The 27,309-nt window shown below is 44.6% G+C and overlaps 1 protein-coding gene across 9 annotated transcripts in view; it reads left to right on the plus strand.

Moving 5' to 3' along the window:
* Positions 1-27,309, plus strand: part of PAFAH1B1 (platelet activating factor acetylhydrolase 1b regulatory subunit 1) — an 86,829-nt gene that overhangs the window by 9,042 nt on the left and 50,478 nt on the right. For 2 of the 9 annotated variants that reach the window (XM_070061213.2, XM_070061217.2), the window contains exon 2: positions 26,527-26,648. The exons of 4 other annotated variants lie outside the window; for them this stretch is intronic. The gene's annotated coding sequence lies outside the window, so the exon portion shown is untranslated. Of the gene's footprint in view, positions 1-25,892; positions 26,008-26,526; positions 26,669-27,309 lie in introns of all 9 variants that reach the window. 3 more of the 9 variants (XM_070061214.2, XM_070061215.2, XM_070061212.2) reach the window with 3 other exon arrangements.

Consider the following 27,309-nt stretch of genomic DNA (forward strand, 5'->3'; position numbering starts at 1 on the left):
GTGGATCAGCCAGGACTGGAATTGGCACCCATATGCAGGCAGCGGCTTTACCCACTATGCCAAAACGCTGGCCCCAATCCCAATTTCACAAACTTTTTACAATACCCTTGCATATAGGCAAAAAAATAAACAAACCAGAAACTATTGTGTAAGTGTGGTAAGAACTTTTTGACAGAGGATATTTATAGACTATGAGGCCGGAAAGACAGCATATGAATCAAATTCATAGTATTTGCATTCTGGAAGTCACTGACGGTTTCAAGCAAAAGCAAGTATTATGAGATGAGGACATAAATTGGATTAAGATTTTTTCAGGAAATATCTGTAAGTTGTTGAAATTAAAAAAAAGAACAGTGAAGCCTGTTGACTAGTTGAAAGGCTATTGTGAATAAATAATGTGATTGGGAGAGGGGAGTTTAGACATTTAAGATTTGTAGCTTGAGTGATAGTGGAATTGAGAACCTGAGTGTCATTAGCTATAGCAGTTAATAAGAGGGGTTGTTGTATAAGGCAGCCATGTAAATATTCCTGAACCACAATCCTCAAGTGACTTTCTTCCCAAAAACCTGTCACTAGGCTTGTTAGTATCTTCTTCTTTAATAGAAATTTGTTTTAAAAGAGATTTATTTGAAAGGCAGGGATAGAGCACTCTCTTCAATCAGCTGGTTTACTCCCCAGATGCCCTCAACAGCAAGATCTGGGCCAGGCTAAAACCAGTCGCTGGAACTCCATCTGTGTCTTCTTCCACGTGGGTGGTAGGAGCCAAAGTACTTGGGCCATTCTCTGCTGCTTTCTCAGATACATTCATTAGCAAGGAGCTGGTACAATGGCAAAACATGATATTTAGTAAATGTTAATTTAATTCTGAGGGCACTCAGATTTTTATGTTGTTCTGACTCCCCTTTTCATCCTTTTTCTTACTGCCTGTTATATGATTGTCCTGTGATTCTGCCAAACGGAGAGACTGTTCTTATGCTATTTCACTCTATACCACCTCTTTTGTTGTTGTTAATATTTTATTTGTTTGAAAAGCAGAGTTATATATAGAGAGAGGGAGGGAGAGACAGAGATCTTCCATCTTCTGGTTCACTCTCCAAAGGGCCACAGTAGGCATGGCTGGACCAAACCTGAGCACTTCAGCCATGTTCTGCCCCTTTTCCTAGGCACATTAATAGGGAGGTGCAATGGAATTGGAGCAGATGGGGCTTGAACCTACACCCAAATGGAATGCCAGCATCAGAGCTGGCAGCAGCTTAACCTGCTGTGCCACCAAGGCTGGCCTCCTACCTATTATCTTTTGAGTCTGCACAGCAGATGTGTCTTTTCCAGTCAGTCTCCTAATTTTTTTCCCACTTGGGAGAAACTTTATTTTCTCTGAATTTGTAATGTTATAGTACCTATTTTTTCCCTTACAGCTCATATAAAATGTTTTATCTTGGTATGTTAAATTAATGCATTTAAAGAGCTTAGGACAGTACCTACCACCTATAAAGTATTCAGTAGATGTTGGTTGTTTTTATGGTGATAATGAAGATGATTAAGATGAAATGATGGGTAAAGCTGCCGTCATCAGTGCTGGAATCCCATATGGGTGCTGGTTTGAGTCCCGTCTGCTCCACTTCCGATCCAGCTCTCTGCTATTGCCTGGGAAAGCACTGGAAGATGGCCTAAGTCCTTGGGTCCCTGTACCCTGTGGGAGACCCGGAAGAAACTCATGGCTCCAGGTTTCCAGGCTTTGGATTGGCACAGCTACGGCCGTTGTGGCTATCTGGGGAGTGAAGCAGTGGATGGAAGACCTCTCGCTCTGCTCTGCCTCTCTCTAACTCTGCCTTTAAAAAAAAAAAAAAAGAAAGAAAGAAACTTCCTTATAGAAATAATAAAAACAAAAAAGATGAAATGATAGTAGTAAGGCAGGGGCAAGCATTGTGGCACAGTAGGTTAAGCTACTGCTTGGATACCCTGTTGCATATTGGAGTGAGTGGGATCAAGTCCCATCTCTGCTTCCTATGCAGCTTCCTGCTAATATGCCTGGGAGACAGACATGGAATTCCATGTACTTGTATTCCTGCTACCCAGGAGGGAGACCTGGATAGAGTTCCTGGCTTCTGGCTTACTGATATTTACCTTTATTTTCTGCCATGCAAAAGTAATTGGTTTTATGTCCTTGGACACTCAGAAGGCAGGGTTCCTCTTACTTGACTTACGTATGTAAAAGTGCTTTTATTTTTGTAAGATTTATTTATTATTTGAAAGGCAGAGTTATAGAGAGGCAGAGGCACAGAGGGATAGTTTTCCATCCATTGGTTCACTCCCCAGGTGGCCGCAAGGGCTGGAGCTGGGCTAATCCAAAGCCAGGAGCCAGGAGCCGCCTCCACATCTCCCATGCAGGTGCAGGGGCCCAAGGACTTGGGCCGTCTTTTACTGCTTTCCCAGGCCATAAGCAGAGAGCTGGATCAGGAGTGGAACAGCTGGGACTCAAACTGGTGCTCATATGGGATGCTGGCACTGCAGGTGGTGGCTTTACCTACTGCGCCACAGCACTGGCCCCCTAAAAGTGCTTTTGTTTGTACCAGTTCAATGATTAATCCTTGATATTTGATAAATATTAATTAAGCCTCATCACAACTGTTGAGGTAGGTAATAATATTGGTCCCTTTTAATAAATTGGCAAATAGGCTTAAATAGTTTCAAAACTTGTCCAAGTGTCCAAGATGATATTTGAACCTAGCTTATTTGACTCCACAGTTTACATAGTAGGGCCCCAAAAGCATGGGACTTAATCCTTCAGTGAGTTTATTTTTGCTTTTAAAAATATTTATTTATTTATTTTAAAGGCAGATTTACAGAGAGGCAGAAGCAGAGAAAGAGAGTGGGAGAGGGAGAGGGAGGTCTTCCATCTGTTGGTTCACTCCCCAAATAGTTGCAATGGCAAGAGCTGCACTGATCAGGAGCCAGGAGCTTATTCCGGGTCTCCCACATGGGTGCAGGGCCACAGCACTGGCCCCTCAGTGTTTTCATCACTTACATATCTAATTGTTAAGCATCAGAGGGGGCCTGTCAGGGGACCTGTACTATCAGAAAAGTGTATTTAATCTTTTAAATTTTATTTTGCACATTTACAGTTTAATTTTTTTTAAATTATGGACTATGCCAAATGTGTACGAAAAAATCTGCCATAATATAACAAAATATCTATATAACTATTTCCAGAATTGATAGATGTTAACATTTTGTCATATTTGCTTCAGAGCTTTGTCTTATAAGAAGAAAATAAGGGCCGGCACAGTGGCTTACTCAGTTGCTCCTCTTCCAGGCCAGATCTCTGCTGTGGCCCGGGAGGGCAGTGGAGGATGGCCCAAGTGCTTGGGCCCTGCACCCGCATGGGAGACCAGCAGGAAGCACCTGGCTCCTGGCTTTGGATTGGCATGGCTCGCCAGCCATAGCAGCCATTTGTGGGGTGAAGCAACGGAAGGAAGACCTTTCTCTCTCGCTCACTGTCTGTAACTCTGCCTGTCAAATTTAAAAGAAGAAGAAGAAAATAAATCGTTATTATAGTTATAATTGATGCCTCTTTTGTTCCTCTTTCCAATCCTGTTCTGTTCCTCTGCTCAATGGTAAATTTCTCCCTGAAGTTTGTATTTATTCTTTTGTTGTGTGTTCTTATACTTTATACATACATACACATGTATGTGTCCATAAACAATGGATAGTAATGGTAGGTTGTTGGAATTTATATGATATTATAATATTGTATATTATTCAACAACTTGATTTTTTTTTTTTTTTTTTTTGACAGAGTGGACAGTGAGAGAGAGAGACAGAGAGAAAGGTCTTCCTTTGCCGTTGGTTCACCCTCCAATGGCCGCCGCGGCCAGCGCGCTGCGGCCGGCGCACCGCGCTGATCCGATGGCAGGAGCCAGGAGCCAGGTGCTTTTCCTGGTCTCCCATGGGGTGCAGGGCCCAAGCACCTGGGCCATCCTCCACTGCACTCCCTGGCCACAGCAGAGGGCTGGCCTGGAAGAGGGGCAACCGGGACAGAATCCGGCGCCCCGACCGGGACTAGAACCCGGTGTGCCGGCGCTGCTAGGTGGAGGATTAGCCTAGTGAGCCGCGGCGCCGGCTCTCAACAACTTGATTTTTTTACCTAACAATGTTTTCTAGATGTGTTATTGATATATGTAGATATATGTGCTATATAACTTCTTGTATCTGATTAAATCTTTGCACTACAGAAATGGGTGTTTAGATTATTTTCAACTTTTAAAAGATTTATTTATTTATTTATTTGAGTTACACAGAGAGAAGGAGAGGCAGAGAGAGAGAGGTCTTCCATCCAGTGGTTCACTCCCCAATTGGCCCCAGTGGCCAGAGCTGCGCCAATCTGAAGCCAGGAGCCAGGAGCTTCTTCCAGGTCTCCTGTGCGGATGCAGGGGCCCAAGGACTTGAGCCATCTTCTGCTTTCCCAGTCCATAACAGAAAGCTGGATCGAAAGTGGAGAAGCCGGATCTTGAACCAGCTCCCATATGGGATGCTGGTACTCTAGACGACGGCTTTACCCACTACGCCACAGCGCCGGCCCCAGTTTTCAACTTTTTACTATCATACTGCTACATCGAAGGTATTTGCAGATGAGGTGATATGATTTGTTTTGCACTGTAGAATTCATTTTCAGATTAATTAAATATTCTTTAGTACTTTATGCTTTTGATTGAATAAGGATAATAGGTAATATTGTTTGCATCAATTTAGATGATAAATTCCTAAACTTTGTTCCATTTTCTTCAGTTTTCTTTTCTTTTTCTTTTCTTTCCCTCTTCCTCTTCTTCCCTCCCTCCCCCCCAAGATGATTTGTTTATTTGTTTCAAAAGCAGAGTAACAGGCAAAGGAAGGAGAGACAGGGAAAGAGATTGTCCATCTCTAGTTTACTTCCCAAATGGCTGCAACAAACAAGGCTGGGCCAGACTGAAGCTGGGAGCCAGAAACTACATTAAGAAGTGGAGCAACCGGACTAGAACCAGTTCTCTGCATCACAGCTCTGGCCCCTATTTTCTTGTTTCTTTAGCCATTCAAATCACCTATATTTGACATCTTGCCAGGGGTTAAATACTGGCAGCCTGCAGGCAAAATTTAGTGTATAAATATATTTCTCTTGGCTTTGTATAGTTAAATTTTTTGAATCAACATTTTAAAATTAGCTCTTTTGCAGAAAGTCTGTTTTTGAATTACACTAAAATATCAGAAGCTCTGGCAACACTGGGGCTCACATTTTTCCATGGCAACAGTTGGTCCAAGATAAGTCACAGCTGCCTGCCTTTAAGTGGGCATAAGCTCTTCATTGAAACAGGTTCCTAGCATTTCCTGTTGCTTATTATTGCCCTTATACTGTTGTTTATGGTAGAGAAATACTTCTCTATTGATTTTTCTATCAGAAGTGAAAAGTATAGCTAGACAACTATAAAACTTATTTTTATTTGTTAGAGATCTGTGAGGGAGAAAAATCTCCCAAAAATCTCCCATGTGCTGGTTCACTCCCTAGATTCGCGTAATAGTCAGGACTGGGCCACGCTGAAGTTGGGAGCCAGAACTCAATCTGATTATTCCACTTAGGTAGCAGGAACTACCTACTATTTGAGCTACTTATCACCTGCTGCGCTGCAGAGTATACATTAGCAGGTAGCTGGATTTGGGAGTGGGGCTGAGACTTAAACCCTGGTCCTCCAATATGGCATGCCACAGGATGTCGATGTCATAACTGCCATGCCAAATGCCCATCCTGAAGTGAAGGGTATTTAATGTGATTAATATATGAACAGAATAAATCATGTTTGGAAAGATTACAGACAGTATAATTCTTGCATTTTTGTGCAAGTAGCTGAGGGCTGACCTGTAGCACAGTTGCAGATTACAAGGATAGAAAAGCTGTTGGTAAATCATGATGTGCAAATGTAAGATACTTAACCTTTTTTTTTTTTAAACTGTCCTATACACCTTTGTTACAGAAAGATTGAAAGAGAAAACTGATGTGATCCCATCCATTCAATTTTTTTTTTTTATTTGACAGGTAGTTATAGACAGCGAGAGAGACACAGAGAGAAAGGTCTTCCTTCCGTTGGTTCACTCCCTTAATGACCACTGTGGCCGTCGCTGTGCCGATCTGAAGCCAGGAGCCAGGTGCTTCTTGCTGGTCTCCCATGCGGGTGCAGGGACCCAAGAACTTGGGCTATCCTCCACTGCCTTCTCGGGCCACCGCAGAGAGCCTGGAAGAGGAGCAGCCGGGACTAGTACCCAGCGCCCCAACCGGGACTAGAACCCAGGGTGCCAGTGTAGCAGGCGGAGGATTAGCCTAGTGAGCCACGGCGCTGGCTAATCCATTCAATTTTTAATACTATGTATTCATTAAGTACCTTTTCCACAAGCTGCAAATAGATGTGGTCCTGGATTTAGATAGTGATATATTGCTGTCTTGACTGCTTGGTAATTTTGTTTTTAGTTGATCTCAACTTTGAAAACACAGTCCTACCACTGTTTCCTTGTTCCTAGTAGACTCACAGTTCACTTGCCTAGTCTCTTTAAGTATTTTGTTTGTAGCTCCTTACTTAAGACAAATTGTAAGAATGCATAAAACTACAAAATGGCAAAAGTGAAGAGAAGTTGAAACAAAAAACAAAGGGTAAGGATAAAATGGAATGGGATCTAGACCAAAAAGGTATATCAAATTTTTTTTAAAAAGATTTATTTATTTCTTTGAAAGAGTTACACAGAGAGAGGAGAGGCAGAGAGAGAGGGGTCTTCCATCCGTTGATTCACTCACCAGTTGGCCACAACAGCTGGAGCTGTGCCATCAGAAGCCAGGAGCCGGGTGCTTCTTCAGGTCTCCCACGTGGGTGCAGGGGCCCAAGAACTTCTTGGGCCATCTTCCACTGCTTTCCCAGGCCGTAGCAGAAAGCTGGATTGGAAGAGGAGCAGCTGGGTCTCAAACCGGCGACCATATATGGGATGCTGGCACTTCCGGCCAAGGCGTTAACCCGCTGCGCCACAGCATCGGCCCCTCAAAATTTTCTTAGAGTAGACAGAGCACAGATTTGACTGAGCTTTCTAGAAGCCTAGCAGGAGGGAGGAAAGATCCCCGGTAATTTATTTTATTTTATTTATTTATTTTTTGACAGGCAGAGTGGACAGTGAGAGAGAGAAACAGAGAGAAAGGTCTTCCTTTTACCGTTGGTTCACCCTCCAATGGCTGCTGTGGCCGGCATACCGCGCTGATCCGAAGGCAGGAGCCAGGTGCTTCTCCTAGTCTCCCATGGGGTGCAGGGCCCAAGCACTTGGGCCATCCTCCACTGCACTCCCTGGCCACAGCAGAGGGCTGGCCTGGAAGAGGGGCAACCAGGACAGAATCCGGCGCCCCGACCGGGACTAGAACCCGGTGTGCCGGTGCCGCTAGGTGGAGGATTAGCCTATTGAGCCATGGCGCCTGCCAATTTATGTATTTTTTAAAAAATATTTATTGAAGGACTGAGTTACAGAGAGAGAGAGGGAAAGCCAGAGAAACAATCTTCCATCCCCTGATTCACTGCCCAAATAGCTGCAGTGGCTGGAGCAGGGCAAGTCCAAAGCCAGGAACCAGGAGCTTCTTCGCCTGCACAGGTGCAGAGGCCCACGTACTTCGACCATTTTCGCTGCTTTCTCAAGCACATTAGCAGGGAGCTGGATTGGTCTGGTGCCCATATGGGATGCCAGCACTGCAGTTAGCATCTTAACCTGCTGTACCATACCACTGGCCCTAATAGTTTATTTTTCACATAGTCCTAAAAATAAAAATGATCTGTTAAAAAACACTGGCACTATTAGACTAGAATTTCTCATGGGGTCTTTGTGAGAAGGTTTATGTTATAATTGTTACCTTCTTTGATAGGTATAAAGTAAGTAGTTAGATGGCTAGTAATTAGTAGCTCTCAGAATGGGAAGACCAACTATGACACATGAGTCAGTCTGAAAAAGTCTTCAGTGTCTGACCAGTGGATATATGAGGAGCCTCCAAAAATGCTGAGGAAAAGGTATATTATGTACTGTTTTGTTTATTAAAGATTACTTTATTTAAAATATGGAGAGAAAGGTTTTTTTTTTTTTTTAAGATTTTATTTATTTGTTTGTTTGAAAGGCAGAGAGACAGAGGCAGAGGGAGAGGGAGATCTCCTATCCACTGGTTCACTCTGCAAATGGCAGCAACAGCCAGAGCTGGGTCAGTCCGAAGCAATGAACCAGGGACTTGGGCCGTCTCCCACTGCCTTCTTAGGCAATAGCAGAGAGTCGATTGGAAGTGGAGTAGCTGGGACCCAAACTAGCACCCGTATGGGATGCCAGCACTGCAGGTGGCAGCTTTACCTGCTACACCCTGACAGAGGTCTTCCATCAGCTGGTTCACTCCCCAAATGGCAGCAACTGGCAGAGCTGGGCTGATCTGAAGCCAGGAGCTTCATGCAGGTATCCCACATGGTTTCAGGGGCCCAGGCGCTTGGGTGATCTTCCAATGCTTTCAAAGTGGAGCAGCTGGGCCCCGCACCAGTGCCCATATGAGATGCTGCCGCCGCAGACAGCAGCCACAGTGCGGACCCTATAAACTTACCTCCAATTCAGTTTTTCCACAAACTTAGAGAAGATGGAGATAGCCACTCCCCAAATTCTTATAATAGCAGAGACTGGGCTCAAAGCCCGAGCTGGGAGCTCAGTCCAGGTCTCTGGTGTGGGTGTCAGGAACCTAATTACTGGAGCTTTCACTGCTGCCTTTCAGGATCTGCATTAGCAAAAGCTGGAATCAGGAGCTGGAGATGGGACATGGGCATTTTAACCATTAGGCCAAATGTCCATACAAAGGGACTGTCTTTTAACAGTGTTCTCTGTGTTCCATGTAGCTTTCCACAGTAAGGTATATAAGTAACCTTAGTTGAGGGGAATATTGTGCTTGTTTTCCAGTTAGGTTATCATAACATCAGAGCAGTTGCCCTTTAATGTTAACCGAGTATCTGAATTTAGGATCAGGGCTGCTAATGTACCTGGGAAGTAGTAGATGATGACCTAAATACTTGAATTCCTGCCGTCTATGTGGAAGACCAAATGAAACTACTGGCTTTGACCTGGCCTGAGCTAGCCCTTTCTGTTGTAGGCATTTAGAGAGGGAACCAGTGGATGAAAGATCCGTCTCCCTCTCTTTCTCACTCTGTCTCTATCTCTGTTTCTGTTCCTGTCTCTCCATCTTTCTCTGTCACACTGTGTTTCAAATAAGTAAATTTTTTTTTTTAAAGACTAAGAGCAAATAGTAGACTATGTTAAATATGAAACTCTTCAAACCATTCCCATTGCTTCTGTCCTTAATCTGGGCTAATGTTATCTTTTACTTCATTCCCTCCTTCCCTTGCTTTATTATATCCTATACATTACCTGTAGGAAAATTCACCACATGAAACAATTTCAGAACATTACTCTCTTGTTTAAGAATGGCAATGATTTCTGCATTGTCATAATTCCTTTAGGCTTTTTGCATTAGTATTCACCATTGCTCTGTTTTTTCTTTTATTCCTTTTTATTTATTAGAGGCAGAGTGAAGGGTAGTGGGACACACATGCACACACATACACGCACATACATTCCATCTACTGGCTCTCTCCCCAAATGGTATCATCAACCTGGGCTGGGCCAGGCCAAAGCCAGGAGCCAAGAAATCTGTCTGGATCTCCACATGGATGGCAGGGACTCAGGTACTTGAGCTATCATTTGGTGTTTCCTGGGCATATTTCCTGGGCAGGATTGGAAGCAGAATAGCCAGGGCTTGAACTGATACTTTGTATATTTTTTATATATATATACTTTTATTTGACAGGTAGAGTTATAGACAGTGAGAGAGAGAGAAAGGTCTTTATTCTGTTGGTTTACTCCCTGAATGGCCGCCATGGCCAGCGCTGTACCGATTGGAAGCCAGGAGCCAGGTGCTTCTTCCAGGTCTCCCATGCAGGTGCAGGGGCCCAAGCACTTGGGCCATCTTCCACTGCCCTCCCGGGCCACAGCAGAGAGCTGGACTGGAAGAGGAGCAACCAGGACTAGAACCCAGAGCCCATATGGGATGCCGATGCCGCAGGCAGAGGCTTTAACCAAGTGAGCCACGGCGCCGGCCCCTTGAATTGATACTTTGATATAGGATGCAGGAGTTGCAAGCAGCAGCTCACCCCACTGAGCCACAATGCCTGTCTCCATTATCTTTTTTTTTTCTTTAATATTTATTTATTTATTTGAAAGGCAGAGAGGCAGAGGGAGAGAGATTTCAGTCTACTGATTCACTCCCCAAATGGCCAGGAGCTTTTTCCGAGTCTCCCATGTGGGTGCAAGTGCCTAAGGACTTGGGCCATATTCTGCTTTCTCAGGCTGTAGCAGAGAGCTGGACCGGAAGTGGAGCGGCCAGGTATTGAACCGGCACCTGTACGGGATGCTGGCATTGCAGGCGGTGGCTATACCCAGTACAGCAGTCGAAGAATTGATAAGCATTTCTCTCTCTTTTTTTAAATTTTGAGAGGTACAGTTACAGTTAGAGGGAGAGACAGAGAAAGGTCTTCACTCCCCAAATGGCTGCAACAGCCAGAGCCGTGATGACAGGAGCCAGGAGCTTCTTCCAGGGCTCCCATGTGTCTGCAGGGGCCTAAGCACTTGGGCTATCTTCTGCTGCTTTCCCAGGCCATAGCAGGGAGCTGGATTGGAAGCAGAGCAGTGGGGACACAAACTGGCGCCCATATAAGATGCCAGTGTTGCAGGTCTGGAGGCTTAGCCTACTATGCCACAGCGCCAGCCCCTCTCTCTCTCTGTCTCTCTCTAAGATTTACTTATTTATTTGAAAGGCAGAGTTACAGATAGAGGGAGAGATAGAGAGATCTTCCATCTACTGGTTAACCCCCCAAATGGCTGCAACGTCCAGGGCTGTGCCAGGTTCAGGAGCTGCTTCCAGGTCTCCCATGTGGGTGGCAGAGGCCCAAGCACTTGGGCCATCTTCCCCTGCTTTTCCCAGGCCATTAGCCAAGCTCTGGATTGCAAGTAGAGCAACTGGGACACAAACTTGTACCCTGTGGAATGTTAGCATCGTAGATGGTGGCTTTACCCCATAACACCAGTCCCTTTTTCTTATTTTAAAACAATAGGTGTTTTGTTGTTATTTAGGATTTTTTTTTTTAATCTTAAGACTTATTTATTTATTTGAAAGAGTTAACAGAAAGGGAGAGAGAGAGAGAGATCTTCCACCCACTGGTTCACTCTACAGATGACTGCAGCAGCCTGGGGCTGGGCTATGCCAAGGCCAGGAGACAGAAACTTCTAGGTCTCCGACATGGATTCAAGCACTGAGGCCATCCTCTGCACTTCTCCCAGGCCATCAGCAGGGAACTGAATCAGAAGTGGAGCAACCAGGACAAAAACTGGTGCCCATTTGGGATGCTTAATCACAGGTGATGGCTTTACCTGCTTTGCCACAATGCTGGCTGGCCCCCACTTAGTGTTTTAAAATTTTTTTGTTTGAAAAGCAGAGAGAGACACAGATCTTGCATATCTGCTGGCTCACTGCCCAGATGCTTGCAATAGCCAGGGCTGGACCAGGCCAAAGCAGGGAGCCAGGAACTCAATCTGGATCTCCCATGTGGGTATTAGGGACCCAATTACTTGAACCATTACCTGCTGCCTCCTGGGGTGTGCATTAGCAGGAAGCTGGAATTGGAAGCAGAGCTGGAACTCAAACCCAGGAACATTTTGGTGTCTCAAGCAGCATCCTAACTGTTCACCAAATGCCTGCCCCCTTGTTACTCAGTTTTGACTTAAAAATTAAAAGGACATTCTAGCCATGTTTGTCTTATTGTTATTTGAACATGTACCATTTGTAAGCAGAAACCCCAATATATGGAGGTTAAAAGGTCTTTTAATTTTTGAAGTTTTGGTGTAGAGACTGCCTATTGAATTTCTCTTGGATTTAAATTGGTATACTTGGATTGTTTAGTCTAGCAGTTAAGGTGCCCAAATCCAACATTTGAGTGCCTGGGTTCGACATCTGGCTCTGGCTCTGGCTCTGGCTCCTGACTCTTAACTTCTTAGTAACGTAGAACCTGGGAGGCAGCAGTGATACCTCAAGTAACTGGGTTCCTGCTACATGTGTGGGAAACCTGGATTGAGTTCCAGGTTCCTGGCTCCTAGCATGAACCTTAGATCTAGTTCTGGTTGGAGGCATTTGGGGAGTGAACTAGTTGATGGGGAGGCCTCCTTACCTCTCTCTGACTTCATAAATATTAAGTGGAGACCAGCCCCATGTAGCTGGACTTTGATGTAATTTTCTCCCAGATTTCAGAATCTGTATAATTTTATATTTTTAAAGGATTTATTTATGTATTTGGAAGGCAGAAACAGATCTTCCATCTGTTGGTTCACTCTCCAGATAGCCACAACAGTTTTTTCAGGACTGTGTTGAAGCCAGGAGTTCCATTCTGGTCTCCCACATGGGTATAAGCAGAGCAGTGGGCCTGAACTGGCACTCCTATGTAGCAAGCAGTGGCTCAACCCACTGGGCCACCCCTGATTTTTGTTCTTTTAAAAAAGAAGAGTAAATGGGAGACATCAAGTGATGGCTCAGGTGGTTGGGCCCCTGCCAACTGTGTGACAGACATGGATTGAGTTCCTGGCTCCTGGCTTCAGCCTGGCCCATCCTAGACTATTTGGAAACTGAACCAGCAGAAGGAATAGCTTTGTCCATCTGTCTCCCTCTCTCTCTTTCAAGCAAATGAGATAAATACATAAAACTTAAAAAAAAGGGTAAGAATAAAATGATGAGTATCTTTACTCTCTGAAAACATAGTACATATTAATCTTAGTTTTGCTATGATAATTAACAGTAGTCATTTAGAAGCACTGGATACCTACTGTGTGCTAATTACCATGAATTTTATAGAGATACAGTGAAGAATTGTATCTTTGGAGGATACAATTGCAGCTTTGGTGGATTGTTGAGCAGAATGTCATGGCAGATAATTACAGTGTAGTGTGAGAAGTGTTAAGTATGTAAGTATAAAGTACTGTGAAATCACAGAGAAGGGAGTTATTCTGTGTTTACTTAATTTTTTTTGTCAAAACTATTTAGAATAGTAAATAAAATGCTGAAGTTCTGCCGTTATGCTAGTGACTCAAAGCTTTGTTAATGCTGTTTAAATATCATTGATAAGTATTAGATTGAACACATGTAATTGAACTATTGGCAATTACGTATATAATAATTGTATATATAACAGTATTTCATTACGACAGTTGAAAGAAGGAGCTGAAACAGGATTATTGTTGTTTGCCAATACTGAATTGACAGTTGTTGGATAATTGATACTTTTTTTTTTTTTTTTTTTTTTTGATAGGCAGAGTGGACAGTGAGAGACAGAAAGATCTTCCTTTTTCCTTTGGTTCACCCCCCCCATGGCCGCTGCGGCGGGCGCGTTGTGGCCGGTGCACCGCCCTGATCCGAAGCCAGGAGCCAGGTGCTTCTCGTGGTCTCCCACACGGGTGCAGGGCCCAAGGACCTGGGCCATCCTCTACTGCCTTTCTGGGCCACAGCAGAGAGCTGGACAGGAAGAGGAGCAACCAGGACAGAATCTGGCGCCCCAACTGGGACTAGAACCCGGTGTGTGTGCCGGTGCGGCAGGCGGAGAATTAGCCTTTTGAGCCGTGGCACCGGCCGGATAATTGACACTTTATTATAGATTTAAAAAAATTTTTTTTTCTTTTTATTTGACAGGTAGAATTATAGACAGTGAGAGAGAGAGACAGAGAGAAAGGTCTTCCTTCCGTTGGTTTACTCCCCAAATGGCCGCTACGGGCAGAGCTGCTCCGATCCGAAGCCAGGAGCCAGGTGTTTCTTCCAGGTCTCCCAAGTGTGCCACGGCACTGGCCCCAGATACTTTATTATAGATTTTTAAAAGGAATATTTATTTCAAAGGCAGAGCACCAGAGAGAGATCTGTCATCCACTGGTTTACTCCCCAAATGCCTCCAACGCCTAGGACTGGGCCAGACTGAAGCCAGGAGCTTGGAACTGCATCCGCATCTCCCACGTAGGTGGCTGGGGCCCAAACACTTGGGCTGTCTTCTGCTGCTTTCCTAGGTACATTAGTAGGAGCTGTATTGGAAGCAGAGCAGTGGGGGCTAGAACTGACACTGAATTGGGATGCACAATCTGCCCCCATTAAAGTTTTGAATATCGAATAAATGTGCCATGGTGGGACAGTATCTTTTGAGGTTCAGCTTGGTTTCTTTTATTTATTTAAAAAAATAATTTTCTTTCATTTGAAAGGCAGAGACAGAAAGATGGAGAGATATCTTCCAGCCTCTAATTCACTATCCAGAGGCCCTGATTACTTGGGGATGGGCCAGGCTGAAGCCATAGGCACAGAACTCAATTCAGGTCTCTAATGTAGGTAGCAGGGAACTAAATATTTGAGCCATTGTCTGCCACCTCTTACAGTGTGCATTAGCAGGAAATTGGATTGGAGGTAGAGTAGCCAGGACTCCAACTAAGCACTTCAGTGTGGGATGTAGGTTTCTCAAGTGGCGACCTAACTGCTGTGCCAAACACTCACCCTGTGGTTTCTCTTTTTAAGAATATACTGCCACGGGCCTGGCACCATAATGTAATGGGTAAAAGCCACCACCTCCAGTGCTGGCATCCCATATGGGCCCTGGTTCAAGTTCCTGCTGCTGCACTTCCAATCCAGCTCTCTACTGTGGCCTGGGAAAGCAGTAGAAGATAGCCCAAGGACTTGGGCCCCTGCAAGTCGTTGAAGAAGCTCCTGGCTCCTGGCTTCAGATCAGCTCAGTTCTGGCTGTTGCAGCCATTTGGGGAGTGAACCAGTGGATGAAAGACCTCTCTCCTTCTCTTTGTCTCTACCTTTGTAACGTTGCCTTTCAAAGAAATAAATGATTGATCTTTTTAAAAAATGAATATAGTACCAGTGGGCCAGAGCTGTGGTACAGTGGGTTAAGCCACCATCTACAGTGCCCACATCCCATATAGGCACCAGTTTGAGTTCCAGCTGCTCCACTTCCAATCCAGCTCCCTCCTAATGTGCCTGGGAAAGCAGCAAAGAATGACAAAGGATGACCCAGGTCCTTGGGCTCCTGCACCCACATGAGAGACCCAGAAGCTCCTGGCTTCAGCTTGGCCCAGCCCTGGCTGTTATGGCGATTTGGGGAATGAACCAGCAGATAGAAGATACCTTTGTCTCTCCGTCTCTCTCTATAATTATTTCAAGTAAATAAATAAAAAGTATATGTGTTTGTGTGTGTAATATACACATATATAGTGACAGAATACCATATGGGCACCGGTTGTGTCTTGGCTACTCCACTTCCGATCTAGCTCTCTGCTAATGGCCTGGGAAAAGCAGTGGAAGGTGGCCCAAGTGTTTGGGCCTCTGCCACCCACATTGGTGATCTGAATGAAGCTCCTGACTCCTGGCTTCAGGCTGTTTCAGCCCTGGCTGTTGCAGCCATCTGGGGAGTGAACCAGTAGATGAAAAATCTCGCTCTTTCTTTCTCTTGTAACTCTTTCAAATAAAGAAATCTTTGTTTAAAAAAGAATATGATATATATATAAAAGGATTTTTTGTTTTGTTTTAGATGTGCTTACTTATTCAAAAGGCAGAGTGACATAGGGAGAGACAGATCTTCATCCGCTGATTCACTCCCCAAATTCCCAACCCAAATTACTGGCCATTTGGGGAATGAACCAGCAGATGGAAGATATTTCTGTTCCTCTCTTTACCCCAGATTATCGAAACAGCCAGGTCTTAGCCAGGCTGGAGCCAGGAGCCAGTAACCTCATCCTGATCTACCTGAGTGGCAGGGGCCCAAGCACTTAGGCCATCCTCTGCTTCCTTCCCACGCACATCAGCAGGGAGCTGGATGGGAACTGAAGTAGCCAGAACTCAAACCAGCACTCTGATGTAGAATGCTGACATTTGTAAGGGTGGCTGCGTCCAGTGCTGGCTTCAAGAATTTTTATTAGCTGTGAAGTGTCATGGAGTTATAAATTATGTTATAATTGCTTGTAACTGTGGAATACAGTTATTTAATTTATAGTCTTGCTTTCAAAGTTTGATTACCTATAAACATTTGTTGAATTCCAGATACTGCCTGGTTTTAGAGTTGCAAAGATTGAATTCATGGGCTAGGGTTTTGGCACATTAGGTTAAGCTGCCATTTGAGATGCTTCTTCTCACCTTGGAGTGCTGGTTTGAGTCAGCTACTCCACTTCCCAATCTGGCTTTACTGCTCGTGCACCTGAGACAGCAGCAGATGATGGTTGAAGTATTTGGGTTCTTGATACCCATGTGGGAGAGCTGGATAGAGTTCCTAGGTCCAGGCTTCAGCCTGGCTTGGCCCAGACTGTTGCAGACATTTAGGGCATGAACCAGCTGATAAATCTCTGTCTCCTTCTCTCTCATGCTTCCTTTCAAGTAAAAATAATCCTTTTAATTGAGTGTTTGCCTCTAAGGAGGTCAGTGTGGTACTAGGGATGACATTTATATAGTTACAAAGAATGGGGTGGGGGGAGCTCAATGTAGAATCTATGATTTTTCTCAAATTTATCTTAATAGTGGAAACATTTCCCCCAAAACTTTTTATACAGAAGCTGGGTATGTGAATAGATACAGATAGAATCCTACTTACTTGGCTTCTTCTCTGTCCTCATGCCTAGCATTTGGAACCATTGGTGTGGGAATCAAAAACAAATACTGGTTCTGCCACTTTTTAGTTGTTTGACCTTGGATACATGACCTAACCTCAGAAAACTTGTTTCCTCATCTGGTAAATGTGGGTTTATTTGCTGAGGGTAAGAACTAAACAGTGTAGGAAAGGGGCCTGGCATGGAATGGCATACAGTAAACGGTAGATATTTAAAGATGCATGTCATAGTGGGACTAAAGAAGAAGATATTTACTGCTGCCTTCAGGCTGAATCTTGAAGGTGAGTGGAAAATTGTTGGACCAAGGTTAGGGACATATACCCAATGAAGCTTCCTTTTACCTTTCTGGGAATACATGGCTTCACTTGAGTTCTATGTAGGTAGCTTTTCTGTAGATTGACCTGCTCACATCTTAGTTTTTAGGCTGTCAGGCTTGGAAGTGACAGTAACTTTCTTTGACAGAGTAATACTGGGGTACAAGAGTAAATTAATCAGCATTCTCCAGAGAAACAGAATCAATTAGGGGTATGTATATGTAGGTATAAGAGATTGATTGATTTTAAGAAATTGGCTCACACTGTTGTGAAGGCTGGCAAGTCCAAAATCTCCAGGCTGATGCGCTGGAGACCCAGGGAAGAGCTCGTGTTGATGCTCAAGTGTGAGGGCAGTCTGTTGCAGCATTCCCTGTTTGAGAAGTTAGTCTTTTACCTTAAGTTCTTCAAATTAGTGGATAAGGCCCACACACATTATAAAAGGGCATTGGTCTTACTCAAGGACTGCTGATTTAAATATACCATCATGACAACATCTTAACTAGTGTTCGATCAAATATCTAGGTACTGTGGCTTAACTAAGTTGACATATAAAATTGACTGTCTAACGGAGTGTAATAGACCTATCTCATAATATGTATTCCAATCTTCTAGTGAAAGGCAAAGGTTAAAGCCAAAAATGATAATTTTATAAGAATAATGAACATCTGGATTTGACTTGCATTGTGTTTAAATCTGCATGAGTGATTTCAGAGTCCAAAAACTGTTTTTGCTGTGTTTCTTCAGTCTAAAGCTATGGGTCAGCTATTGCTAACACTTGCCTTTAATATTAAGAGTTACTAGACCTGAGATCGGTAGGAATGATTCTCAGAGAAAGAAGTGGTATCATAATCTTTGGCCCAGGGCTAATTGGAAAATAAATTTTTATATGTAGAGTTTGGATAGTAGGCTTAAATCTTCCAAGCTAAGATAGGGTAGTTTAAAATATTGATAATATAAAAATGAAAATGAAGAAATAGTGATTGTTGATTTTTTTTTTTTTTTTTTTTTGCCAGGCAGAGTTAGTCAGTGAGAGAGAGAATTATAGACAGTGAGAGACAGAGAGAAGGGTCTTCCTTCCAATGGTTCACTCCACAAATGGCCGCTACAGCTGGTGTTGCGCCAATCTGAAGCCAGGGGCCAGGTACTTCCTCCCGGTCTCCCATGCAGGTACAGGGACCCCCGGTACCTGGGCCATCCTCCGCTGCCCTCATGAGCCACAGCAGAGAGCTGGACTGGAAGAGGAGCAACCGGGAATAGTACTCGGTGCCCGAACCGGGACTAGAACCTGGGGTGCTGGCGCCGCAGGCAGAGGATTAGCCTAGTGAGCCACGGTGCCAGCCGAGATTGTTGAATTTTACAGTTTTTACTGTAGTATGCCTTAGCCCAGTTTCTCCCTCAATTAATTTTAACATACTGATAAGCAGACTTATTAGGTCCTAATGAATTTGGGCCTTCAAGCTGAAGCAGAATAAGAACAAGTAGATGTAGTAAAACATTGGTATATGATTGAAAACTTCCAAAGTGTGGAGAAGGGAAAGGTCTAACTTTTCTCATGTTTTATTCACACAGAGCAAAAGATATTTCAAGAACTAATAACATTTTGATTAATTTTGCTGCCTTTTAAAATCAGAACAGTCTTAAAACTATAGATTCTTATGTAAATAATAAAGTGAGGAAATGATAAAGAAATGTGTAAGTACAAGTAATACTTTTTGTCCTAGGTATTCTCAGTGATTTAGACAATTTAGATTGTGCAAGCAGTCATTTCATTGACTTCATGGTATAGCATTAATGATGCAGTTTTAGAAGTGGTTTTACGTGGAATTATAGTCAAATTAAAATATTGAGAATTTAGAAAATTTGTAATCCGGTGTGATGTCTGATGTGATGAGATAATGAAGAATGTATATACATGGTCAGAATACCTATGACCAATTATTGAAATCATGAAGGATGTTCTTCTGTCTGTTTCTTTTGAGGGCTGTATGTGTATGTTCTATTGGGCTAGATACATAGAAATCAGAATGTTCCATATAGTGCAAACGAATTGGGGAGAAGATGGCACAAGTGAAAAAATTTATTTTCCACAGGAGAATAGTTGCTTCTGTTTTTATTTCTCAAAATTTGCAGAATGGCAGTCATAGAACACTCCCTAATAGATAAAACACATTCTTCACCATGCTTTGTGAAAAAAGTGTCAAAAAGTAGTCTCAGGGACAAAGTGTGTACCAAGTTCATTGTTTTAGTATGTCCCAATATCATTGTGCTTTAGCTGGAATTTTGAAAGTACATTTAAAGTTCAGAATTGAGGGCAATAGGTGACATGTGTGGTATTCCAATATTGTAGCCTCTATTTACATTGCTGTCCTACTTAACCTTACTAAACCTTGTGAGGTGTTAAGTTTCATATTTAAGTCCATTTTACAATTGAGGAAATTCAGCTTTAATGAAGAAACCTATGTTTAGGGAAACTAAATTCTTAGGACCCCACAAATATGCCCCAAACCATATTTTCAGGATTACTGCATGATAAATTCTACCTGATTTTTAGTGTGGTAAAATGAGCAGTCTCCTGTTGCGATTAAATTATCTTTGAGACTTTAGGAGGAGGTTCACCTTGCTTAATTGCTTTTCCAAGATAATATTCTTTGCTTTATGCTGATCAGTTTTGGAACTTAATATTCATCTTGGAATGGAAATGTGTGGATTGTAAATACCAGATTTCTATCTAATTTTCTTTAATATTTTTGTGACTTTATCATAATCTACATTTGTATCAACAGGATTTCAGTTTGGTTCTATACAAAATAGATTGTTAGGAACATTATGACACGTAAAGTGAACAATCACATTTTATGGGCTATTTTCTGTTGGATGCTGGTTATTGATAATCTTTAAACTTTAATCTGATTTTTTAAAAAAATCATGTATAGCTACCATAACTATAGTGGTTTTTACATTTGTTAACTCAGATTGAGGTCTCGGTTCATTACATTATAGGCAAAATGGTTTTTTCAATTTTTTAGAACCAATTTGAAAAAAGATCACCTGGGACAGCTCTTCGGCATAGCTGTCGTTCAATGTGGGCACCAATTAGAGACCCAGCTGCACACTTCCCATCTGGCTCCCTGCTAATGTGCTTGGGAAAGCAGTGGAAAATTGCCCGAATGCTTGGGTCCCTGCACCCACGTGGGAGACCCCAAAGAAGCTCCTGGCTTTTTTTTTTTTTTTTTTTTTGACAGGCAGAGTGGACAGTGAGAGAGAGAGAGACAGAGAGAAAGGTCTTCCTTTGCTGTTGGTTCACCCTCCAATGGCCGTTGTGGCCGGCACGCTGCAGCCGGTGCACCGCGCTGATCCGAAGGCAGGAGCCAGGTGCTTCTCCTGGTCTCCCATGGGGTTCAGGGCCCAAGCACTTGGACCATTCTCCACTGCACTCCCTGGCCATAGCAGAGAGCTGGCCTGGAAGAGGGGCAACCGGGACAGAATCCGGCGTCCTGACCGGGACTAGAACCTGGTGTGCCGGCGCCGCTAGGCGGAAGATTAGCCTATTGAGCCTCGGCGCCGGCTGCTCCTGGCTTTTGACTGGCCCAGTTCCAGCTGTTGTGGCCATTTGGGGAGTGAACCGTGAATGGAAGATCTCTCTGTTTCTCTCTTCTTTCTCTCTGTAACTCTTTCAAGTAAATAAATAAATCTTTTATAAAAAGATCTGTTTTCTTTAGTGGACTGTGTACAAAAATCTATGTAAAGACAATTGAATAAAATGGCAAAAATTGGGGAGGTAGTTTGGCACAGTGGTAAAATTGTTATTTGGGGTACTTGCATCCCGTATCATAGTACCTGATTTGAGTCTCAGCTGCTTGGGTTCTGATTCAGCTTCTTGCTGATGCATACCCTAGGAAGCATCAGATGAGGGTTCAAGTATATAGATCCTTTCCACCCATATGGGACATCAGATTGGGTACTGGGCTCCTTGCTTCAGTCTGGGCCAGCCCAACCCTGACTTTCATGGGCATTTAGGAGGGAACTACTGAATAGATCTTGAAGATCTCTCTCTCTCTTTCAAATAAAAATGAAAATAAAAAATTGATTAAAAACCATTTTGGCAAAGATAATTGGAAATATCAAGAAAAGTGTATATATATATATACACATATATTATTTTTGACAGGCAGAGTGGACAGTGAGAGAGAGAGACAGAGAGAAAGGTCTTCCTTTGCCGTTGGTTCACACACACACACACACACACACACACCCCAATGGCCACTGCGGCCGGCGCACTGTGCTGATCCGAAGGCAGGAAGGAGCCAGGTGCTTTTCCTGGTCTCCCATGTGGGTGCAGGGCCCAAGCACTTGGGCCATCCTCCACTGCCTTCCTGGGCTATAGCAGAGAGCTGGCCTGGAAGAGGGGCAACTGGGACAGAATCCGGCGCTGCAGGCGGAGGATTTAGCCTATTGAGCCGCGGCACCAGCCAAGAAAAGTATATTTTAATATGTATAGCAACTGTCTAATGTATCAGTGAATTTGGAAAAAGTTCTATTATTTGGAACTAGTATTCTAAAAACCTGGTAATTTTCAGGGTATCACGGACATATAGTTTATTAGGAAAAGTTGCTTTAAAAATTTCTTTAAAAGATTTAATTTATTTGAAAGGCAAAGTTATAGAGAGGATAGGGGTTGAGAGAGAGAGAGAGAGAGAGAGAGAGTTCCTTCCACTGGTTCACTCTCCAGATGGCCGCCACAGCTGGAGCTGTGCTGGTCTGAAGCCAGGAGCTTCTTTCGGGTCCCCCACAAGGGTAGAGGGGCCCAAGCACTTGGGCCATCTTCCATTGCTTTCCCGGGCCATAGTAGAGAACTGGATCAGAAGTAGAGCAGCTGGGACTTGAACTGAAGCCCATATTGGATGCCAGTACTGCAGGTAGCAGCTTTACTCACAGTGCCGCCTCCCAGATTCTTGAAAATTGATCTGTAAAGGTACTCAGTGGCCGGCGCCATGGCTAAATAGGCTAATCTTCCGCCTTGCAGCGCCGGACACCGGGTTCTAGTCCCGGTCGGGGTGCCGGATTCTGTCCCGGTTGCCCCTCTTCCAGGCCAGCTCTCTGCTGTGGCCAGCGAGTGCAGTGGAGGATGGCCCAAGTGCTTGGGCCCTGAACCCCATGGGAGACCAGGAGAAGCACCTGGCTCCTGCCTTCGGATCAGTGCGGTGCGCCGGCCGCAGCACGGCGGCCATTGGAGGGTGAACCAATGGCAAAAAGAAGACCTTTCTCTCTGTCTGTCTCTCTCACTGTCCACTTTTCTGTCAAAAAAAAAAAGTATTCAGTAATTCTTGATGGACAGTAGCTTCTGTCTTCATTGCTGTATCTGGAAAATACTTGGATTAAGATTATGAACTATAATGTATGTAATATTCAAGCATGTAAATAATATGCTGATCCTCTTTTTTAAAGACTTATGTATTTGAGGCCGGCGCTGCGGCTCAATAGGCTAATCCTCCGCCTGAGGCACCGGCATACTGGGTTCTAGTCCTGGTTGGGGTGCCGGATTCTGTCCCAGTCATTCCTCTTCCTGTCCAGCTCTCTGCTGTGGCCCGGGAAGGCAGTGGAGGATGGCCCAAGTCCTTGGGTCCTGCACCCACAAGGGAGACCAGGAGAAGCACCTGGCTCCTGCCTTTGGATCAGCGTGGTGCGCCGGCCGCAGTGGCCATCGGGGGGGTGAACCAACGGCAAAGGAAGACCTTTCTCTCTGTCTCTCTCACTGTCCACTCTGCCTGTCCAAGAAAAAAAAAAAGACTTATGTATTTGAAAGACAGAATTACAGAGAAAGGAGCTAAATAGAGAGATCTTCCATCCACTGATTTACTCCTCAGATGGCTGCACAGGCCATGAGGGCCATGCCAAAGCCAGGAATCTGGAACTCCATCTTAGTCTCCCACATGGGTGGCAGGGGCCCAAGTACTTGGAGCTGCTTTTTGCTGCTTTCCCAGGCGCATTAGTAGGGAGCTGGATCTGAAGTTGAGCAATAGTTCAGTTGGCCTGTGGTTTCACAGTGCTGGCCTCTGCAGATCCTCTTTAAGAAAATCTTTGCTACGTGATAATTTTATGAGATTGAAGAACCATTAGTTATTGATGAATGACAGTGTAAGTGCTTAGTGTTTTTATTTTTTGAAGATTTATTTATTTGAAAGGGGGAGTTACAGAGGCGGAGGCAGAGCTGGTTCACTCCCCAAATGGCTGCAATGGCCAGAACTGGGCCGATCAGAAGCCAGGAGCCTGGAGCTTCTTCCAGGTCTCCCACATGGGTGCAGGGGCACAAAGACTTGGCCATCTTCCACAGCTTTCTCAGGCCATAACAGAGAGCTGGACCAGAAGAGGAGCAGCCAGGACTCAAACTAGCGCACTTATGGTTATTGCTTTATCTGCTATGCCACAGCACCGGTCCCTCTAAGTCTTTTCCTTCCTTCCTTCCTTCCTTCCTTCCTTCCTTCCTTCCTTCCTTCCTTCCTTCCTTCCTTCCTTCCTTCCGTCCATCCAAGTAGACAGTGAGAGAGAGAGAGAGAAGGTTTTCCTTTGCCGTTGGTTCACCCTCCAATGGCTGCTGCTGCCGGTGCACCGTACTGATCCAAAGGCAGGAGCCAGGTGCTTCTCCTGGTCTCCCATGGGGTGCAGGGCCCAAGCATTTGGGCCGTCCTCCACTGCACTCGCTGGCCACAGCAGAGAGCTGGCCTGGAAGAGGGGCAACCGGGACAGAATCCGGCACCCCGACCGGGACTAGAACCCGGTGTGCCGGCGCTGCAAGGCGGAGGGTTAGCCTAGTGAGCCGTGGTGCCGGCCTTCTAAGTCTTATTTCTGCATCTAGAAATAATAAAAAAAATGATGGGGCCAGCGCTGTGGCGTAAGCGGGTAAAGCCGCTGCCTGCAGTGCCGGCATCCCATATGGGCTCCAGTTCAAGTCCTGGCTGCTCCACTTCCGATCTAGCTCTCTGCTATGGCGTGGGAAAACAATAGAAGATGGCCCAAGTCCTTGGGCCCCTGTACCCACGTGGGAGACCTGAAAGAAACTCCTGGCTCCTGGCTTTGGATTGGCACAGCTCCAGCCGTTGCGGCCAATTGAGGATTGAACCAGCGGATGGAGGCTGGCTCGCTCGCTCTCTCTCTTTCTCTCTCTCTCTGCCTCTCTGCCTCTCCTTCTCTGTAACTCTTTTCAAATAAATAAATAAATCTTAAATAAAAATTATTTCCATTTTTCTGTTAATGCTCCTCCACTGTTAATATATAATTATTTGGGGCTGGGGCACGGCATAGTAGGTAAAGCTGCCGCCTGCAGTACCGGCATCCCATATGGGTGCCAGTTCTAGTCCCAGCTGCTCCACTTCCAGTCCAGCTCTCTGCTTGGCCTGGGAAAACAGTAGAAGATGGCCCAAGTCCTTGGGCCCCTGCACCCATGTGGGAGATCTGGAAGAAGCTCCTGGGTTTGGATTGGCCCAGCTCCTGTTGTTGCAGCCTTTTGGGGAGAGAACCAGCAGATGGAGGACTTCTTTCTCTCTGCTTCTGCCTCTATGCAACTCTGCCTTTCAAATAAATAAATAAATCATATATATATATATATATATATACACACACACACATAAATATTATTGGTTTTGTGTTTTCCTTCACATGTATCTTTATTTTCTGTATTTTTTCCTGTTATAAACTAGTTGCAGGTTCCAGCATATAAAATTAGATGATTAGGCTGGTGCTGCGGCTCAGTAGGCTAATCCTCCGCCTGTGGCACTGGCACGCGAGGTTCTAGCCCCGGTTGGGGCGCTGGATTCTGTCCTGGTCGCTCTTCTTCCTGTCCAGCTCTCTGCTGTGGTCTGGGAGTGCAGTGGAGGATGGCCCAAGTGCTTGGGCCCTGCACCTCATGGGAAACCAGGAGAAGCACCTGGCTCCTGGCTTCGGATCAGTGAGGTGCGCTGGCCGCAGCGCGCCAGCCACAACGGCCACTAGGGGGTGAACCAATGGTAAAGGAGGACCTTTCTCTCTCTGTCTCTCTCTCACTGTCTACTCTGCCTGTCAAAAAAATAATAATAATAAAAAATTAGATGATTAATGAGATAATGTTTTATAAAGATTCTGATAAGTATGAAACCTATTTTAACAAGCTTAAGTGTAAAATGGGAATAGTTTCAATTGATAATCATCTTTTTATTTATTTATTTATTTATTTTTGACAGGCAGAATGGACAGTGAGAGAGAGAGAGACAGAGAGAAAGGTCTTCCTTTGCTGTTGGTTCACCCTCCAGTGGCCGCTGTGGCTGGCGCGCTGCAGCCAGTGCACCGCGCTGATCTGAAGGCAGGAGCCAGGTGCTTCTCCTGGTCTCCCATGGGGTGCAGGGCCCAAGCATTTGGGCCATCCTCCACTGCACTCCCTGGCCACAGCAGAGAGCTGGCCTGGAAGAGGGGCAACCGGGACAGAATCCGGTGCCCCGACCGGGACTAGAACCTGGTGTGCCGGCGCCACAAGGCGGAGGATTAGCCTAGTGAGCCGCAGCGCCGGCCTAATCATCTTGTTTTATAAAATTATTTTTAGTGCTGCATTGTTTTGTTTTTATGGTGAAAAGGCATAGAATTAGCCAGCTAGAATCTGTTTAGATTATCCCAGTTTTGTTGGCAATATCCAAAGCATCATAACTAGCAGCCAATAGAACTTATGCTTTCTTTCCATCAGGCCTGTTGAGGCATTGACTTTGGCTACATAAATGTCATAGTTTCTTCAAGCCTGCTTGATTTGGTGCTTGTTGTCAATGACAGCCACAGTGAACATGAATGTGTTGTCTTCTGTCTTCTTCATCACAGACCTGTTGGAGAGAAGCTTGATGATGGCATAGAGGTCAAGCTTGTTTCTTCTTAGGTTACTTTCTGAGGATGTTTGGGCTGCCTCCAGAGCCACACTGTCTTGGGCTGCTGGAAGGTGGGTGATTATATAGATCTTGTGTCGGGGCGGGGGCAGCTTTGGACACCTTTCAGCACTGCTTCTTGGGCTTCAGTGCTTTTGCTTTGGCTTTGACTTCAGGAGAGGGCAGGAGCTGCCTTCACCTTTGGTGCCATCTTGGTGAAAAGCCCATTCTTCCCCTTTTCTGTTCTTTTTTACTCTTCCTCTTTGACTTCCTGTGATGTGGTACTTAACCAAGCAATAAATAATTCATTGTCTTAGGAACTACACTGGGTAGCAGAAAAGTAGACATAATATAAGTAGAAAATGCTTAAGAATTCAGCTTTCCCAAAGCATAACTGAAGCCTCTGTTTCTAGTGATTGGGCAGCATTGATCTGATCTCTGAGAATGTCTGGGTATTGATATCCAGATGGATAAACCAGACTACTCTTAGAAATGTTTGTAACATAGACAGGTAGCTTAAAAGAATATTGAAATTCTATCAGAATACATTTCAACAATGATAAGTCTTCTCATTCTTTGTGTTGGCTTTCAAGGATTTCTGAACCTCCTTAAATGAATGGAATATTTTGATTATCTTCATACGTATGTGCTTCTTTGAGAGGAGAGATCTTAGCTTTCATCACACTCTCAAAGGAACCCAATGACATCAAAACAGGTTAGCAATTTCTCTACCAGGTGTGTATGAAAATATTGTTTGGATTATTTATACTGTTGTATAGATTGTTCATTGTGACGTATTCTGATTATTTTGGGGGTCATTTAAAAACCTTTTATTTCTGTTGTCATGTGATATTTTGTAATTGTGTATTAAAACATTTCCTAAGGGTAGGCTTTTGGTGGAATGGTTAGGCTGCAGCATGGGATGCCTGCATCCACTATTGGAGTGCTTGAGATCAAGCCCCAGCTCTGCTCTGCATTCCAGCTTCCTGCTAGTGTAGACCCTGAGAGGCAACAGTGATGGATGGCTCAAGTACTTGGGTCTCTGCCACCTACATTGGAGGCTTGGATTGAGTTTCAGGTTCCTGGCTTCAGCCTGGCCCATCCCTGACCCTTGAGGTTCATTTAGGGGAATGAGCAAGCAGAAGGGAGATATTTCTCTCTCTTAGAAATAAATAATTTTTACAAGATGATTACCTTGGGGCTGGCACTGTGGTGTAGCAGGTAAAGCTGCTGCCTGCAGTGCAGGCATCCCATATATATGGGTACCGGTTTGAGTCCTGGCTGCTCCACTTCCGATCCAGCTCTCTGCTATGGCCTGGGAAAGCAGTAGAAGATGGCCCAAATCCTTGGGCCCCTGCACCAGCATGGGAGACCCA

Source organism: Oryctolagus cuniculus, chromosome 17 (assembly GCF_051225735.1).
Source record: "Oryctolagus cuniculus isolate XC-2025 breed Fujian yellow rabbit chromosome 17, ASM5122573v1, whole genome shotgun sequence".
NCBI lineage: Eukaryota > Metazoa > Chordata > Mammalia > Lagomorpha > Leporidae > Oryctolagus > Oryctolagus cuniculus.